This window comes from Lissotriton vulgaris, chromosome 12 (assembly GCF_964263255.1).
Source record: "Lissotriton vulgaris chromosome 12, aLisVul1.2, whole genome shotgun sequence".
Lineage (NCBI taxonomy): Eukaryota > Metazoa > Chordata > Amphibia > Caudata > Salamandridae > Lissotriton > Lissotriton vulgaris.
The window spans coordinates 187,727,922-187,742,730 of NC_141700.1; the positions used below are offsets into that span (position 1 = coordinate 187,727,922).

The 14,809-nt window shown below is 45.5% G+C and overlaps 1 protein-coding gene across 1 annotated transcript in view; it reads left to right on the forward strand.

Moving 5' to 3' along the window:
* ADAMTS18 (ADAM metallopeptidase with thrombospondin type 1 motif 18) overlaps window positions 1-14,809 on the forward strand; it is a 340,132-nt gene that overhangs the window by 141,415 nt on the left and 183,908 nt on the right. The gene's annotated exons all lie outside the window — the stretch shown is intronic.

The window sequence follows — 14,809 nt, forward strand, 5'->3', positions numbered from 1 at the left end:
TAACTATATATACCTACTGGCGACCGCCAGTAGGTAATATATATATATATATATATATATATATATATATATTACCTACTGGCGGTCGCCAGTAGGTATATATAGTTAGGATTTTTTCTCTATGGGATTTCTGAAAATTCTATGTCTAATAACTTTAGCGTTTGTGGACAGAATCGGCTGAAATTTTCAGGAAAATGGCACATTTTGTTTCTGAGCAGCCCCTGAAAATTTGGGGGGGTTTCGTCAAGGGGGGGCCGAGAAAAAAGGGGGGTCCCAAAACGCGTTTTTCCCATGTTAATTTCCATAGGGCGGTTGGACTCACTTTTAGCTCGAACGGCTGAATGGATTTGCACGAAACTTGGCAAAATTGTAGGGACTGTTAGCCCGATGTGCCTTTGCTAGGTCTCAATATATGTGCTTCAGTGGATTTTGAGAAATTAACGTTTAAATCAAGATATATATCTGTAACAGCGCTCTGGGCAGCGATCCGGTCCGCTTACTTTTCGCGTTTCGGAACTTTGCGCGCAGAAAGCTGATTGGCTCTCCGGTGTCTGTCAACATTCTAAACAGTCCGGAGCGGCCGCCATCTTGTCTCTCGGTAGGATCGAGAGAGAAGAAGAGGTGAAAAACGAAGGGGGAATTTAATGAAAGGGGGCAAGGTATACCCCTCTTGACCCCCTAGGAATGTTGTTGGGGTTATTAAAGGGTCCCGTGGGGAAAAGAAAAAAAAAAAGATTTTTCACGGTAGAAGCGCTTCACGGGCCGCGAACTGGTAGCGAAACGGGAATTCGCCATTTTGTGCTTTGTTAATTAAATTACTAGGTATAAGGGGGTGCGGGAGACGTATCCTAATCCCCTATGTTTCCTGAGGGTGGCTGAGGAGGCTGATATATGTTGATACATCTCTTCCAGCGGCTGCGCCATCTTGCCTTTTTTCCAATGCCACAATTTTGTCGTGCACGGCAGCCATTTTAGATGCCAGGCTGGTCCCAGGCTATCACCTACCCCTGCGGATGTAGTTTATGGCCCCAGCTGTAGAGAATTCAGACATGCCAACCCTCCCGATTCAGGCGTGTGACTACTGATTTCAGTGCTAGTCTCCCGCCTCCCGATTTCTGCAAGCAAAAACCCGGGGGCATATTACGAACAACTAGCGATAATTTTTGTCTCTAACTTGTTTAGAGACAAAAATTATCGCCGCACATCGGCGATTTTTATCGCAGATAAACCTTGCTATTATCGCAGAAAAGTCAGCGATATTCATGTATTATCGAGCAAATGCTCTTAGCCATGTTATCCACCTCCCATTGGATAACATGGCTAAGAACTGCTCAGGGCAGGTGTTAGATTTTGGAGATATTCGCGCTTAGCGTGAATATCTCCAAAAGTTGGTAATAGGAGATAGCGATGTTAGGGACTGTTTGCAGTCGCTAACATCTTGGCACGCCACTTTGCATGTCATTAGTGATAAGTATCACTGACATGCAAAGCGGGGCCCAAGATGGTCGCTATCTCCTTTTAGCTGTCACTAACTGGTGTTAGCGACAGCTTGGTAATAGGGAGATAATTTTATCTCCGCTTTCATGGCTTTTAAAGCCAAAAAAGCGGAGATAAACCCCCTTGATAATATGCCCCACGATTCCTTGGGGGTTTCAGCTGACAGGGCTTGGTATTGTGTTACATGGTAATTTTTCCAGGAAACGTCAGAGGGTCGATGCAGGGGTTCTAGAAGAGGTGATAAACCATTTAAGCCTCATGAACAAGCGCATGGTCTTTTAAAGATTTGTGAAGTACTCGGGGCGGCGGTGTGTGTGTGTCCTCCTTCAGGAGCGGGCGGGGGGGGGGCACTGCCAGCAACTTGCCAGGCCAGGCAGTGTTCAACACTTGCATCACCCTTTCTCTGCCTGCTATTGCGCTCCATGCTTCGGAAAGGTAAGAAAAAGAACGTGCATTTGAGTTTGAAATGTCCGATCCTGCAGCAGCACACTTCCAAAGCCCACACATGACAATAACCCGATTCAAGGCCCTATTCACCCGTTTTTAAAAAAATAGATAACACTCCGACAAAGTAAGATTATAAAACTTTATTAACTTTTAACTATAATGAACGGAACAAAAACTAAAAACATTTAAACATTTTTCAACTCAAAAAGCAACAATGGTTAGAAGCTGTCTTTTGTGCGAATAGTCCCAAGGCAGCACAACGTGCAGAGTTCTGGACGGCACCCAGGTGATGTCGCCTGGGTGCCGCACTGGTTTTGGGATCCTACAATGCAGCACAGAAAAACAGCGTGGGGCGTCCCGGGTGGTGCGGGGGGAGGCCTCGTCAGTAGCGGTCTGTTGTGCGAATAGTCCCAAGGCAGCAGAACGCGTTGAGATGTTGATGGGACTGTGTCCAGTGTCCCATGGCTGACACAACATGTACGACAGGCACGCGTTCCGTTACGCGTCTGGTACGCGAACCGGGGCGCTAACCGGGACGCTGTCACAGATATATATATTATTTTGAACGTTAATTTCTCAAAATCCACTGGAGCACATATCTTGAGACCTAGCAAAGGCACATCGGGCAAACAGTCTCTACAATTTTGCCAAGTTTCATAGAAATCCATTCAGCCGTTCGAGCTAAAAGTGAGTCCAACCGCCCTATGGAAAACTCAATGTTAAAAACACGTTTTGGGACCCCCCTTTTTTCTCGCCCCCCGCTTGACGAAACTCCCCCAAACTTTCAGGGCACGCTCAGAAACAAAATGTGCCATTTTCCTGAAAATTTCAGCCAATTCCGTACATCAACGCCAAAGTTATTCAACATCAAATTTTCAGAAATCCCTATTCAAAAAAATCCTAACTATATATACCTACTGGCGACCGCCAGTAGGTAATATATATATATATATATATATATATATATATTACCTACTGGCGGTCGCCAGTAGGTATATATAGTTAGGATTTTTTCTCTATGGGATTTCTGAAAATTCTATGTCTAATAACTTTAGCGTTTGTGGACGGAATCGGCTGAAATTTTCAGGAAAATGGCACATTTTGTTTCTGAGCAGCCCCTGAAAATTTGGGGGGGTTTCGTCAAGGGGGGGCCGAGAAAAAAGGGGGGTCCCAAAACGCGTTTTTCCCATGTTAATTTCCATAGGGCGGTTGGACTCACTTTTAGCTCGAACGGCTGAATGGATTTGCACGAAACTTGGCAAAATTGTAGGGACTGTTAGCCCGATGTGCCTTTGCTAGGTCTCAATATATGTGCTTCAGTGGATTTTGAGAAATTAACGTTTAAATCAAGATATATATCTGTAACAGCGCTCTGGGCAGCGATCCGGTCCGCTTACTTTTCGCGTTTCGGAACTTTGCGCGCAGAAAGCTGATTGGCTCTCCGGTGTCTGTCAACATTCTAAACGGTCCGGAGCGGCCGCCATCTTGTCTCTCGGTAGGATCGAGAGAGAAGAAGAGGTGAAAAACGAAGGGGGAATTTAATGAAAGGGGGCAAGGTATACCCCTCTTGACCCCCTAGGAATGTTGTTGGGGTTATTAAAGGGTCCCGTGGGGAAAAGAAAAAAAAAAGATTTTTCACGGTAGAAGCGCTTCACGGGCCGCGAACTGGTAACGAAACGGGAATTCGCCATTTTGTGCTTCGTTAATTAAATTACTAGGTATAAGGGGGTGCGGGAGACGTATCCTAATCCCCTATGTTTCCTGAGGGTGGCTGAGGAGGCTGATATATGTTGATACATCTCTTCCAGCGGCTGCGCCATCTTGCCTTTTTTCCAATGCCACAATTTTGTCGTGCACGGCAGCCATTTTAGATGCCAGGCTGGTCCCAGGCTATCACCTACCCCTGCGGATGTAGTTTATGGCCCCAGCTGTAGAGAATTCAGACATGCCAACCCTCCCGATTCAGGCGTGTGACTACTGATTTCAGTGCTAGTCTCCCGCCTCCCGATTTCTGCAAGCAAAAACCCGGGGGCATATTACGAACAACTAGCGATAATTTTTGTCTCTAACTTGTTTAGAGACAAAAATTATCGCCGCACATCGGCGATTTTTATCGCAGATAAACCTTGCTATTATCGCAGAAAAGTCAGCGATATTCATGTATTATCGAGCAAATGCTCTTAGCCATGTTATCCACCTCCCATTGGATAACATGGCTAAGAACTGCTCAGGGCAGGTGTTAGATTTTGGAGATATTCGCGCTTAGCGTGAATATCTCCAAAAGTTGGTAATAGGAGATAGCGATGTTAGGGACTGTTTGCAGTCGCTAACATCTTGGCACGCCACTTTGCATGTCATTAGTGATAAGTATCACTGACATGCAAAGCGGGGCCCAAGATGGTCGCTATCTCCTTTTAGCTGTCACTAACTGGTGTTAGCGACAGCTTGGTAATAGGGAGATAATTTTATCTCCGCTTTCATGGCTTTTAAAGCCAAAAAAGCGGAGATAAACCCCCTTGATAATATGCCCCACGATTCCTTGGGGGTTTCAGCTGACAGGGCTTGGTATTGTGTTACATGGTAATTTTTCCAGGAAACGTCAGAGGGTCGATGCAGGGGTTCTAGAAGAGGTGATAAACCATTTAAGCCTCATGAACAAGCGCATGGTCTTTTAAAGATTTGTGAAGTACTCGGGGCGGCGGTGTGTGTGTGTCCTCTTTCAGGAGCGGGCGGGGGGGGGGGCACTGCCAGCAACTTGCCAGGCCAGGCAGTGTTCAACACTTGCATCACCCTTTCTCTGCCTGCTATTGCGCTCCATGCTTCGGAAAGGTAAGAAAAAGAACGTGCATTTGAGTTTGAAATGTCCGATCCTGCAGCAGCACACTTCCAAAGCCCACACATGACAATAACCCGATTCAAGGCCCTATTCACCCGTTTTTAAAAAAATAGATAACACTCCGACAAAGTAAGATTATAAAACTTTATTAACTTTTAACTATAATGAACGGAACAAAAACTAAAAACATTTAAACATTTTTCAACTCAAAAAGCAACAATGGTTAGAAGCTGTCTTTTGTGCGAATAGTCCCAAGGCAGCACAACGTGCAGAGTTCTGGACGGCACCCAGGTGATGTCGCCTGGGTGCCGCACTGGTTTTGGGATCCTACAATGCAGCACAGAAAAACAGCGTGGGGCGTCCCGGGTGGTGCGGGGGGAGGCCTCGTCAGTAGCGGTCTGTTGTGCGAATAGTCCCAAGGCAGCAGAACGCGTTGAGATGTTGATGGGACTGTGTCCAGTGTCCCATGGCTGACACAACATGTACGACAGGCACGCGTTCCGTTACGCGTCTGGTACGCGAACCGGGGCGCTAACCGGGACGCTGTCACAGATATATATATTATTTTGAACGTTAATTTCTCAAAATCCACTGGAGCACATATCTTGAGACCTAGCAAAGGCACATCGGGCAAACAGTCTCTACAATTTTGCCAAGTTTCATAGAAATCCATTCAGCCGTTCGAGCTAAAAGTGAGTCCAACCGCCCTATGGAAAACTCAATGTTAAAAACACGTTTTGGGACCCCCCTTTTTTCTCGCCCCCCGCTTGACGAAACTCCCCCAAACTTTCAGGGCACGCTCAGAAACAAAATGTGCCATTTTCCTGAAAATTTCAGCCAATTCCGTACATCAACGCCAAAGTTATTCAACATCAAATTTTCAGAAATCCCTATTCAAAAAAATCCTAACTATATATACCTACTGGCGACCGCCAGTAGGTAATATATATATATATATCTATATATATATATTACCTACTGGCGGTCGCCAGTAGGTATATATAGTTAGGATTTTTTCTCTATGGGATTTCTGAAAATTCTATGTCTAATAACTTTAGCGTTTGTGGACGGAATCGGCTGAAATTTTCAGGAAAATGGCACATTTTGTTTCTGAGCAGCCCCGAAAATTTGGGGGGGTTTCGTCAAGGGGGGGCCGAGAAAAAAGGGGGGTCCCAAAACGCGTTTTTCCCATGTTAATTTCCATAGGGCGGTTGGACTCACTTTTAGCTCGAACGGCTGAATGGATTTGCACGAAACTTGGCAAAATTGTAGGGACTGTTAGCCCGATGTGCCTTTGCTAGGTCTCAATATATGTGCTTCAGTGGATTTTGAGAAATTAACGTTTAAATCAAGATATATATCTGTAACAGCGCTCTGGGCAGCGATCCGGTCCGCTTACTTTTCGCGTTTCGGAACTTTGCGCGCAGAAAGCTGATTGGCTCTCCGGTGTCTGTCAACATTCTAAACAGTCCGGAGCGGCCGCCATCTTGTCTCTCGGTAGGATCGAGAGAGAAGAAGAGGTGAAAAACGAAGGGGGAATTTAATGAAAGGGGGCAAGGTATACCCCTCTTGACCCCCTAGGAATGTTGTTGGGGTTATTAAAGGGTCCCGTGGGGAAAAGAAAAAAAAAAAGATTTTTCACGGTAGAAGCGCTTCACGGGCCGCGAACTGGTAGCGAAACGGGAATTCGCCATTTTGTGCTTTGTTAATTAAATTACTAGGTATAAGGGGGTGCGGGAGACGTATCCTAATCCCCTATGTTTCCTGAGGGTGGCTGAGGAGGCTGATATATGTTGATACATCTCTTCCAGCGGCTGCGCCATCTTGCCTTTTTTCCAATGCCACAATTTTGTCGTGCACGGCAGCCATTTTAGATGCCAGGCTGGTCCCAGGCTATCACCTACCCCTGCGGATGTAGTTTATGGCCCCAGCTGTAGAGAATTCAGACATGCCAACCCTCCCGATTCAGGCGTGTGACTACTGATTTCAGTGCTAGTCTCCCGCCTCCCGATTTCTGCAAGCAAAAACCCGGGGGCATATTACGAACAACTAGCGATAATTTTTGTCTCTAACTTGTTTAGAGACAAAAATTATCGCCGCACATCGGCGATTTTTATCGCAGATAAACCTTGCTATTATCGCAGAAAAGTCAGCGATATTCATGTATTATCGAGCAAATGCTCTTAGCCATGTTATCCACCTCCCATTGGATAACATGGCTAAGAACTGCTCAGGGCAGGTGTTAGATTTTGGAGATATTCGCGCTTAGCGTGAATATCTCCAAAAGTTGGTAATAGGAGATAGCGATGTTAGGGACTGTTTGCAGTCGCTAACATCTTGGCACGCCACTTTGCATGTCATTAGTGATAAGTATCACTGACATGCAAAGCGGGGCCCAAGATGGTCGCTATCTCCTTTTAGCTGTCACTAACTGGTGTTAGCGACAGCTTGGTAATAGGGAGATAATTTTATCTCCGCTTTCATGGCTTTTAAAGCCAAAAAAGCGGAGATAAACCCCCTTGATAATATGCCCCACGATTCCTTGGGGGTTTCAGCTGACAGGGCTTGGTATTGTGTTACATGGTAATTTTTCCAGGAAACGTCAGAGGGTCGATGCAGGGGTTCTAGAAGAGGTGATAAACCATTTAAGCCTCATGAACAAGCGCATGGTCTTTTAAAGATTTGTGAAGTACTCGGGGCGGCGGTGTGTGTGTGTCCTCTTTCAGGAGCGGGCGGGGGGGGGGGGCACTGCCAGCAACTTGCCAGGCCAGGCAGTGTTCAACACTTGCATCACCCTTTCTCTGCCTGCTATTGCGCTCCATGCTTCGGAAAGGTAAGAAAAAGAACGTGCATTTGAGTTTGAAATGTCCGATCCTGCAGCAGCACACTTCCAAAGCCCACACATGACAATAACCCGATTCAAGGCCCTATTCACCCGTTTTTAAAAAAATAGATAACACTCCGACAAAGTAAGATTATAAAACTTTATTAACTTTTAACTATAATGAACGGAACAAAAACTAAAAACATTTAAACATTTTTCAACTCAAAAAGCAACAATGGTTAGAAGCTGTCTTTTGTGCGAATAGTCCCAAGGCAGCACAACGTGCAGAGTTCTGGACGGCACCCAGGTGATGTCGCCTGGGTGCCGCACTGGTTTTGGGATCCTACAATGCAGCACAGAAAAACAGCGTGGGGCGTCCCGGGTGGTGCGGGGGGAGGCCTCGTCAGTAGCGGTCTGTTGTGCGAATAGTCCCAAGGCAGCAGAACGCGTTGAGATGTTGATGGGACTGTGTCCAGTGTCCCATGGCTGACACAACATGTACGACAGGCACCCAGGTGATGTCCAGTAAACTGCCGCACTGGTTTTGGTATCCTACAATGCTGCTCCGAAAATTGGCGTGCGGCGCCCCGGGGGGGGGGGGGGGGGCGTGGGGGAGGCGGCGTGAACGGGCCTCCCCAGGTGGCGGCCATCTAGCTGAGTTGCGCCCGCTCTTGCGGCTACAGCGTCTCGCTCACCATGTTGTTCAGTTGCTCCCACTCTTGCAGTGCAGCGATAGGCGGCTGCCACATGGCTCTTAAAATGGCGGACGGCTCCTCGGTTTTGGGCCTGGTCCACTGAAATGGCCCTGGGACACCTTGGAACTCGGACGCTTGCCTGCTAGGGCTTGGGCTCCATTCTCGAAAAGCGTCCCCTCAGCCGTGAAGATTCTACAAAAGTCTTGGGGGCCCCCGACTCCCGCAGGCTTCCGGTGGGGAGCGGCTGCCATGATTGCTCGCGGAATGACCACGACGGAGCCACGAGATGGTGGTGCTCTCATGCTGACGCCAGCTTCAGTCTGAATGATCCAGAAACAAGGTGGGGCTTTCATCGTTTGGGGAAAAAAAATGTTCTAAACCAATGAAAAGTGTTATTTTTAGGTCATATGACCAAGCCTTCCATCTTTAGGAAACCAAAAGTAAAATGAACCAATGAAAAGTTTTATAAACAAGTCACATGACCTGTTATGCGGCATAGGGCTACAAAAAGCGTAGAAAATCCGTTGGCACGTGAGGCGGCGTCAGTAGCGGACCGATGTGCGAATAGGCCGAAGGCAGCACAACGCGCCGAGATCCGGATGGCACCGAGGTGGTGTCCAGCAAGTTGCTGCACTGGTGTGGCTATCCTACAATGCTGCGCCGAAAGACGGCGTGTCCAGCTGAGTTTCTCCCGCTCTTGCGGTACAGTGACTCGAACGCGCCGAGATCCGGATGGCACCGAGGTGGTGTCCAGCAAATTGCCGCACTGGTGTGGCCATCCTACAATGCTGCGCCGAAAGACGGCGTGTCCAGCTGAGTTGCGGTCACTGTTGCGGTACAGTGACTCGAACGCGCCGAGATCCGGATGGCACCGAGGTGGTGTCCAGCAAATTGCCGCACTGGTGTGGCCATCCTACAATGCTGCGCCGAAAGATGGCGTGTCCAGCTGAGTTGCGGTCACTCTTGCGGTACAGTGAGTCGAACGCGCCGAGATCTGGATGGCCCCGATGTTGTGTCCAGCAAGTTGCCGCACTGGTGTGGCCATCCTACAATGCTGCGCCGAAAGTCGGCGTGGGGTGCCCCGTTGGCTTATGAGGTGATGTCAGTAGTGGACCGATGTGTGAATAGGTCGGAACCAGCACAAGGCGCCAAGATCCGAATGGCAAGTCCTGGATGTTGAGTGCCTCAGTTGAGAGTTCTGAGCAGTGCTTGTAAGACTGTCTGAAGCTTATTTGCACCTGCTGCAGCTTCACTATTGCCCTGGTGTGGCCAAAGGTGGCACATGACATAGGCGGCCGGCTCCTGAGGTCCGGCGGAACTTTTTTCCTTTTCCTTTCTGCTTCTTTTCCTACAATCCGTTTCATCTGAAGACACGACCAGGTCCCTGAATGTGTGCAGGGGGACGCTATTGATTGAATGAAAATGGCGGCTTGACACAAAGCTGACTCAAGCGTTACTGTTGATGCTATACAGACAAAAATTGGTTTTCAGTTTGTACATTCTTCAGGTTTTTTTTTCCATCCAAGTCTGATTGAGAGTTTGTAGAAAAATGGCTTCAGATTTTCCACATACTACTCTTCAACATTCTTCCTAAATGTAACAATGTGAAACTCACTAGGAGAACGGCTGTTTCTGTTTCCTTTCAAAATGCTGCCAACAATATTTTCTGAATGGAAGACACCATCTTGTAGCATAAAGGGCCGAAAGGGGTGCTGGTCTGGCCGATGTTTGGTGGAGACATTTTGACTATATCTTGGACCTGCCCGGCCTCGCCCAAAATGGCGCCGGTATAAATGGGACTCGTAACTCCTTGCCCGCAAATGTATATCTAGAAAATGTTATTGTAAGTGGCCCTGTCGTATTTTAATTACAAAATGTACGTCCACCGATTCCGCAACTGTTAGACACCTTTGTTCTTGCAACCTAATGGCCCGCTCGTTACGTTCTTCTACAGTGTAAATGTCTCCTCATCATATACGATTTCAGTTTGCTCCGTGGCCGGCCCACGTGGTTATAGGCCCGTATTTGTATACTGACATTTTCACAATAAAGGTTTTTAAAACAAAACACGGTAGTAGTATTTACATTGGTAAAGTTTTTACTTTTAGTCACTGTTTTCGAATCAGTAAAGGCAAGTGAAATAAAGCAGTCCAATTACATGACGGAGAAAAGGTATAATATGTAGGAACGCAGTAAAGATAAATGCTTAAGGGCAGTTGTGTTTTTCATGTCTGCAATATAAAGTGATCGATAAGAATCTGATAATCAGGCGTATCGGCGACTAAGACAGCAGGCCGAATCTCTTTTACTCAACGGCTCCGTCATGGAAGGAAGAAACGCCCTTTTTCTCGAAAAAGGAATATATTTTACTTACAAGACAGTTGTAAATTTTCCGGGAAAGTACATTAGCCTGGAATATTATAACATATGTTTGAAAAAAAAATATTGTTCGAAAACAATAAAAAGCGTAATTTTTAGGTCATATGACCAAGCTTTTCATCATTAAATTAACAAAAGTAAAATGAACCAATGAAAGGTTTTATTAACAAGTCACATGACCTGTTATGCTTACGTTACGCGCTGCGCGCCGCGCCTCGGATCACTTCCGGGTGTGGTAACGCGGCGTGTCATATAACGCATTACGCGACAACGTAGGTCAAGAATATAGTCAAAATGTCTCCACCAACCAGCGTTCGGAAGACAACCCCTTTCAGCAGTCCAAAAAGTTCTGTTAAATGACAACAGAGGGGACAGGCACAAGAACCATCAGTCAAAGAGGGGAGGGCAAGTTCTTCTCTTCCGGGTCATGTTGGGGCGCTACCGGAACTGATCGAATTGGTAGTCTACAGTGTTTCTCGATGTTTCAGACTAAAGCTGGCGTCAGCATGAGACCACTACCATCTCGTAGCTCCGTCGTGGCCATTCCATGAGCAATCATGGCAGCCGCTCCCCACCAGAAGCCTGCGGGAGTCGGAGGCCCCCAAGACTTTTGTAGAATCTTCACGGCTGAGGGGACGCTTTTCGAGAATGGGACCCAAGCCCTATCAGGGAAGCGTCCGAGTTCAAAGGTGTCCCAGGGCCATTTTAGTGGACCAGGCCAAAAACCGAAGAGCCGGCCGCCATTTTGAGAGTCCTGTGGCAGCCGCCTATCGCTGCACCGCAAGAGTGGGCGCAATTCAGCTGGATGGTGGGCAAGACGCTGTAGCCGCAAGAGTGGGCGCAACTCAGCTGGATGGGACAAGGTTCAGAATTGAAGAGTCATCAAAAGGCAAAAAGTTCCGCCGGACCCCGGGAGCCGGCCGCCTATGTCGGGGGCGATCTCAGGCTACACCAGTGCTATAAGACTTGGGGAGGGTGTCGGAGCCAAGCGTCTTCTCCGAGTCCATGGCCATCACACCGCCCCTCAGGGGCCTCCGTCAAGCTGTTTAGGAAGGTAACTTATCACATTGTTTTCTAATGCAGTCAGGTCCACAAACGACACTCACTTACTTTGAGAATAGTGAAGCTGCAGTAGGTGGAAATAAGCTTCAGACAGTGTTACAAGCGCTGCTCAGAACTCTTAACTATGGCACCCAACATCCAGAACTTATGCCATTTGAGAATGGCAGTGACATCGAAGCAACTCAGGGACCAAAACCATTAACGTACTTTCACGTATGAAAATCTTACTTGGGGAGGGGGCAGGAGCGAAGCGCCCCCTCCCAGTCAGCGCCACCACACCGTATGTTGAAAATTTGAAGCCATCGTTCTACAAAGTCAACCAAACTTGGATTGAAAAATCTAGAAAAATGTACAAACTGAAAACCAGTTTTGGTCTGCATAGCATCAGTAGCAACGCTTGTGTCAGCTTTGTGTCAAGCCGCCATTTTGATTCAACAAAGCACAGGCATTGAAAAAGGCTCAAACTCAGAACTCTGAACTATGGCACCCAACATCCAGGAGCTTGCCATCCGGATCTTGGAGCCTTGTGCTGCTTTCGACCTATTCACACATCGGTCCACTACTGACATCATCTTATAAACCAACGTTATGTAAATAGTTTTTTAATAAAATGTTTTACCCTGTTTCTTTGCTTGTGTGTTGTCTATATTTTTAATATTTGCATAGGGTTTGTCGTTATTTTGTGCGGGATGGGTGATGGAGCCGAGCTGTCTTGCAGCCCTCATGGTGTGGAGCTCAGTTCATCTCACTATTTTCGTATTTCTCATGAAGGGTTGTTCCTAATATTTCTATTTTAGCGAGGTCTAAAAGAGATCCAATTAGTGGCCTACTGATTTTGCTCGATTACTTTTATTTTTTTACACGATTTTTCACTATCTGCAAAGACTAAACAGAGTATTGCGACTTTGTGCTTGTTTGTAAATAGAGAATGATCCAAAGAGAACCAATTCTAAAACAGTAAATGCTTGGACAACAATCAATCAAATGGAGAGACAAGCAGGCACAACGGATTACAACGGGGGTAAAGGCCTGCGTTAACTACCCTTCAGTATCTGCAAAGAGAGAGTACTACTAAGACAAAAGAGGGGAGGGGGGGGGTGCAGCATTCAAAGCACATCAGCGTGCATAAATACGAAAATGTTTTTATCTATCACGTACTTGACATTTTAAAGCTTTTCATATTTGCTATTAAAAAACCAATGAAATTCACAGAAAAAACCATAGGTTATAGTGGATATATAGTTAGGAATTTGCATTTACAAAACCTTGAAAATTCAATGAAAAAACCATTGGTTTTAGGCCATATATAGTTAGGGATTTGCATTTACAAAACCTTATTTTACTCGCATAAAACCATTGAAATTCCATATATAGTTATAAGCGCTAACTATATATTGCGCACCCGCAATCCACTGCTGATGATGTCACATATTACATCATTCATGACATGGTTAGTGACATCACTGATGACATCACTGATGACATCTCAAATGACATCACTGATGACATCACTGATAACATCTCATTTGACATGACTGATCACATCACTGATGATATCATTCATGTGATAATACCATGAACCTCTTCAGACTCTAATATAACCTTAGATACAATCAGTGTAAACAGACAGTCACTCATCCATGGAGTTACTCACACACCTAGTCAGTTATGCCAAAAATCAATCACACCTCCATTTTCTCAACTATACAGTTATACACACCTTACTTATTCAAACATATACTAACACATATTTACTTTACTCTCTTATACAATCTCTGATACATGTTCACAATGATCCATACAGCCACTCACACATTCACTAGCTCTTATGCACTGTTATTTATAGATGTCAACTCTCACATGTACTGTGTTTTACATATGTACTTAATTTGACATGTAGCACTGAGATATCCATTCACTCACTAATACACTCATGCACAGTCAACCGCCCATACAGCTGTTTCCACATGCAGTTTTGAATCTATACATATAGTGAATCAACTACTCACACATCTATGTACAGAGTCACACACCTCCCAGCCACCCATACACACACACTCAGTTTCCCATACAAATACTTGGACAACCAATCAATAACCCATACAGTTACTCATATAGCTACTGATCAACATATGCAGCAGTTTGTAGAACAACAGATATAATGAGTCACTAACCCATGCACTCAGTGAGACACATTTAATCACTCACTCAATCAGTCAGTCATGCACCTAGTAAATCCTTCATCCAGACACTTATACATGCACTCATTCTTCAATATGTAAAACATGTTTTAACTTTACAGAAACATACAGTCACTGGATGTTGTCATCAGTGATGTCATCAGTGATGTCATTTGAGATGTCATCAGTGATGTCATCAGTGATGTCACTAACCATGTCATGAATGATGTAATATGTGACATCATCAGCAGTGGATTGCGGGTGCGCGATATATAGTTAGCGCTTATAACTATATATGGAATTTCAATGGTTTTATGCGAGTAAAATAAGGTTTTGTAAATGCAAATCCCTAACTATATATGGCCTAAAACCAATGGTTTTTTCATTGAATTTTCAAGGTTTTGTAAATGCAAATTCCTAACTATATATCCACTATAACCTATGGTTTTTTCTGTGAATATATATATATATAGATATAACATTTCTATGGCAAAATGAAACCCCTCATTTTGTTCCTTTGCAAATTAAATGTTTTAAGTGTTAACACTTTATTCCAATCAACATGACTTCAGGTGTGCCATACTTTTGTCATAAGTAAGACTATTAGCGCTCTAGTTGTTCTTTAGAACACTCTGGGACATTCTGTCACTGGGCTATAGTTGGGCTACATATGGCTGATATTTGGGCTTCATTTGTTTTTTTTTGTCTCTGGTGGCCATCTTTGGGCTACATTGGGCTACATTGGGCTACATTGGGCTACATTTGGGCTCTAACATATATATAGCCCAATGTAGCCCAATATATATTTTTCAAAGTTAATTTTCGTAAAACCCACTGGAGCATATATCTTGAGACATAGCAAAGGCACATCAGGCTACCAGTCCCTACA